General features: G+C 51.9%; 1 protein-coding gene across 3 annotated transcripts in view; it reads left to right on the top strand.

The window, feature by feature from the left end:
* The first annotated feature begins 2,167 nt into the window (after positions 1–2,167).
* The window catches only part of LOC135116384 (BMP-binding endothelial regulator protein-like), a 157,404-nt gene continuing 154,571 nt past the window's right edge, over positions 2,168–5,000 (top strand). For all 3 annotated transcript variants that reach the window (XM_064033810.1, XM_064033813.1, XM_064033811.1), the window contains exon 1: positions 2,168–2,441. The gene's annotated coding sequence lies outside the window, so the exon portion shown is untranslated. The remainder of the gene's footprint in view (positions 2,442–5,000) is intronic.

Raw genomic sequence — 5,000 nt, 5'->3', positions numbered from 1 at the left:
GGAGGAGGAGGAGGAGGAGGAGGAGCAAGAGGAGGAGGAAGAAGGAAGAAGAAGAAGAAGACAAAAAGAGGGGAAAAGAGAAATATGAAAAAGAACATGTATTAGAACAAGAAGAACAAAAAAAAAGAAAATGAAAGATGAAGAAGGAGGAGAAAGAGGAAGAGGAAGAAAAGAGAAAAAACAGAAGAAGAAAACATATTAGAACAAGAACAAGAAAGAGAGATTGAAAGTGGAGGAGTAGGAGGAGGAGGAGGAGGAGGAGGGGGAGGCGAGGCGAGTGGTGGTGGTGGTGGTGGTGGTGGTGGTGGTGGTGGTACGAAGTGGTGGTGGTGTTGCTTTGTTATTCTTTCCTTTATTCCTTGTTCATTGTTCAGTTCTTTGTGTTTTTGTTTAAGTGTTTATTCTCTCTCTCTCTCTCTCTCTCTCTCTCTCTCTCTCTCTCTCTCTCTCTCTCTCTCTCTCTCTCTCTCTCTCTCCCTCTCCCTTTCTGGTTGTTATTGTTGTTATTGTTGTTGTTGCTGTTGTTGCTTATTTGTTTAATTGGTTGGTTTGTTGTTTTCTTTATTTTATTTTCCTACAAGTCAATTTTTCTTTGTATCAAATTAGTAGTAGTAGTAGTAGTAGTAGTAGTAGAGGTCACTGTTGTTGTTATTGTTGTTGTTATTATTGTTAATGTAATAGTCGTAGTAGTTGTAGTAGTAGTAGTAGTAGTAGTAGTAGTAGTAGTAGTAGTAGTAGTAGTAGTAGTAGTAGTAGTAATAGGAGCAGTAGTAGTAGTAGTAGTAGTAGTAGTAGTAGAAGTAGGAGTAGTTATTGATAAAGTTATATCGATAGTAGTTGTTAAAGTGGTTAAAGTGCCAGTGGTAGTAGTGGTAGTACCTGTAGAAGTAGCAGCATTAGCATTAGCAGCAGAAGCCGTAACATTAACAGTAAGCACCAATTGTCGTCGTCGTAATAGCATTCATTACTCCCTCTCCTCCTCCCCCCTCGTTCCATTGCCCTTTGCGTCCTCTCATCAGCGGGACAGAGTACACACACCTTTCCTCTTCTTCGTCTGGGTCTGCTCTCCCTCCCTCTCCACCTCCAGCCAGCAAGTCACCGCCAGCCACACCAAGCCTCACTCAACACGCCGTAAAGTGTGGTGGATAAAGACGCTTCTCTAGCCCTTAAGTACTCATCATTACTCTCTCACTCTCTCTCTCTCTCTCTCTCTCTCTCTCTCTCTCTCTCTCTCTCCTCTCTCTCTCTCTCTCTCGTCCTCTGTTCCCTTGTGAATGAATTTAAGGCGTAACGCTGAGACTGCCAGGTGCCTTCTCTCCCCCCACATTCTCCTCCTCCTCCTCCTCCTCCTCTCCCTCCCTGCTTCCCTCCGTCCAAGGTGTGGCGCGGCATTCATTAGCGAGTGGACAAGTGGGTACTGAGAAAGAGAGAGAGAGAGAGAGAGAGAGAGAGAGAGAGAGAGAGAGAGGGAGAGAGAGAGAGAGAGAGAGAGAGAGAGAAATTTCATACGCTCTATACATTTATACGTATGCATTACATTAAGACTGATATCACATGCACACCCGTGCACATACACACACACACACACACACACACACATACACACACACCTTAAGCGTCAGTGTCATTCAGTGTACACTTTCTGTAATCCATACACACACACACACACACACACACACACACACACACACACACACACACATTAAGTGTCAGTGTCATTCAGCGTACACTTTCTGTAATCCGTACACACACACACACACACTTGAGGTAGGAGTGACGGGCTGTCCAGCCACCATTGTTGTGAATGAAAATAGTGGCGGCGTGCATGACGCTTTTCACCTGTGACAGGCAGCGCCTGAGGGCTAAGGCATCACACACCTGTCAGCCCCCCGCGGCCCTCGCCCCAGCCAGCCAGCCAGCCAGGGGGAGAGGGGTAGCGGGCAGGGAGGAGGCAGTGGCTGGGAGACTTGCACATTTACTGTGTGAAGTGAGCAGAGAAGGAAGAGGAAGGAGTGAATGGTGAGGAGGAAAGGAAGAGAAACAGGGAAGGAAGAGGTGGTGTAGGGCAGCGAGGGGGGGGGTAGGCAGTGGGGAGGGGAGGACCGGGGCGCGGGAGGGGCGGGGCGGGAGCGGCCAGGCAGCCAGAAGGGCGGGCAGCTCAGGGCCGCGGCAGTCAGGCTGGTCGGGCGGCAGTGTCGGGCAGACCTGGTGGTGAGAGCATCCACCTCGCCGCTCCTGCAGCACGCCAGCACCGCCCCTCCTTGTCCTTCTGCTGGTCCCCTCCACCCACGCCGCCCGGAGCTCCCTGTGCCCAGGGCGAGGGGGCCAAGCCAGGGGCAGGGCCACCACGACCCACGGGGGCCACAGGTGCCCACTGCTGGCCGCTGCCACGCAGGAGCGACGGACAACCACAGTGCTGGTGACGGAACGCCGCGCCCCGGGTACGTACCGCTGGTGTCTTCCTCGCGGCCCGCTGACGGGTCCTTCCGGGAACTGTTGTGAAACAGGGTGAGAGGCTGAGCCCACGGAGCAGCCAGCGTGCAGGTAGGTCTCGTGCGTTTGGCAGCGCTCGCCGCTCAGGTGGTGGTGGTAGCGGGGCGAGGGTAAATATCGTGCCGCAGTCAGGGACATTTGGCCGGGGCTCAAGGCTCGCCGCGTGTTCCGGTGTGCCTGCCTGGGCGGAGCGGGGCAGCGCCCCGGAGACCTCAACTCTGCTTGCTGGTATTTGGGGGTCGCCGCCCCTCTCCGTTCCGTCCCCGTCCCGCCTGCACTCTGGGCGAATCCTCGCGCCCTAACTTGCAACCCGTGACGTCTTGGCCTTTTGCCACGTGCTGAGGCGTCTGCCGTGACCCTTGGCGGCGTCCCCGACGCCCCGACGCGCTAGACACTCCGTCGCCAACAATGTTTTTGTCCCTCATTCACCAAGTAGCCAACTGTCCATATTGCTGCGCGCCCGCGTGCCGTCCTGCCGCGCGCGGCCACGGCACAGGGGAGGCGAAGATGCGACTTTCATGCTCGTGATCGACTGCGAGGGCGCGCCACGCTCCTGCTGGACTTGCAGGCCGCAGGTCGGGGCGCGGCGGCACGGAGGAGGCGGGCAGGTGCAGGGCGGAAAGAGGCGGGGCACCAATTAACATGACACCCGAGCAAGGCCCCAAGGCTGAGGCTCCCATGGAACAGGCCGCGGGAAACGCGCGCCTTCCTGCGCCGCCATAAGCAGAAGATGCTGTGGTGTGCTCATGACGCCTTGGGGACACGCAAGGTGTGGATGAAGGCTTATAGGAACACCCAGATTCTGACGCGGGTCTTCTTTTTCTTGTCCAGGCGAGGCTTGGCGAGGTGAGCCCGGCGCGGCGCAGGTGCAGAGGTGTCACGGTTCACAGCCTAAGGTCGGTAGTTTTTGCCGCGAATAACTTCAGAGCTCACGCCTTCCGCGGCTGGGAGGAGGCAGCCTGTCCTTAGCCGCCAGGCAGGGGTACATGTAACAGGGGCATGCGGGAGGAGGGGAAGACGTTAGCTGATGGGTAGGAGGGAGGGGGTGATGGAGTCCCCTCTACCCCACCCCCCCCGCCGCCACACCCGAGCGTATATCAGTGTTGATAGATAGAGATATTAAAAACGGTCCGGTAATTACAGAGGCGAGCGCCACGCCGCGACGACGCTCCGTGATTACACTCCGTGCCGCGCCATCCGTCCCGCGGCGAGGGGCGTGATGGGGCGCGGGGCTGTGGGCGGCACACACACACACACACACATCACGCACCCATTACCCTTACCCTCGGATATGAACAAGTAGCACACGTTTCACACTATAACTTAAGTTCAAACATAACATCTTGTACTACCAAAACTCATGTGTGTGTGTGTGTGTGTGTGTGTGTGTGTGTGTATGTGTGTGGTCGCTTCTAGATTGGCTTGGCAACAGGGATTTGGGGTGCAGTGTATTATTTTCTTAAACTACTATATTGCAACGAATGATTTAGGAGTGTGTAGTAATGTGTGTGTGTGTGTGTGTGTGTGTGTGTGTGCGTGTGTGTGTGTGTGAATAATCAACACAGCATCCCAAACTAGAAGTGAACCGTAGCGTAAAACCGATGATTAGAGAGAGAGAGAGAGAGAGAGAGAGAGAGAGAGAGAGAGAGAGAGAGAGAGAGAGAGAGAGAGATACTAGAGGCACGGGTAAGAAAAACTATCATTGCCTGGGGCTGCATTACGTAACGAGACAGGTGTGTGAGGGAGGGCAGGCGTCGCATACTGCCTCAGACTGGACAGGTGTGTCAGAGAGAGAGAGAGAGAGACATTCTCTCTCTCTCTCTCTCTCTCTCTCTCTCTCTCTCTCTCTCTCTCTCTCTCTCTCTCTCTCTCTCTCATTAGGCTATATTACCATGCAGCACCGCGCCTTGCAGGCCACCGTGGGAAGTCAGGCACCAATATTCAGAAACTATAAAGGCAGATTTATTTCACATCCACGTCCACACTCATGAAAAAGATCCCATTGCCTCGCCGGGGACTGTACAGATGGTGGTACGCGGGAATAGATCACAGGAGGGAAGGAAGGAAAAGAAGTAGCGTCATATTTTGTGTGTGTGTGTGTGTGTGTGTGTGTGTGTGTGTGTCTATATATATATATATATATATATATATATATATATATATATATATATATATATATATATATATATATATATATATATATATATATATATATTATGTTTCTGGAAATTACGTAGTTCACGAATTTTATTGTTTGTATGTATGTGTGTGTGTGTGTGTGTGTGTGTGTGTGTGTGTTTTCTTCTTTCTAAGTAGAGAGGAAGGCACACTGTCCGCGGGAGTAAATTACTTGAAGGAAAAAAAAGGACGGAAGGAAAGGGAATAACATAAATTTTGAATAACTTTTCATTGAGTGGAGTTAATTCATGACGTTTATTTATTTATTTATTTTCTTTGTCAGTGAAGGACTGAGTGGATTAAACTAGCTGGAAAAGGAGGAAGGAACG

This window comes from Scylla paramamosain, chromosome 31 (assembly GCF_035594125.1).
Source record: "Scylla paramamosain isolate STU-SP2022 chromosome 31, ASM3559412v1, whole genome shotgun sequence".
Taxonomy (NCBI): domain Eukaryota; kingdom Metazoa; phylum Arthropoda; class Malacostraca; order Decapoda; family Portunidae; genus Scylla; species Scylla paramamosain.
Note: the sequence above shows the minus strand (reverse complement) of the source record. Positions and strands in the feature narration are given on the sequence as shown.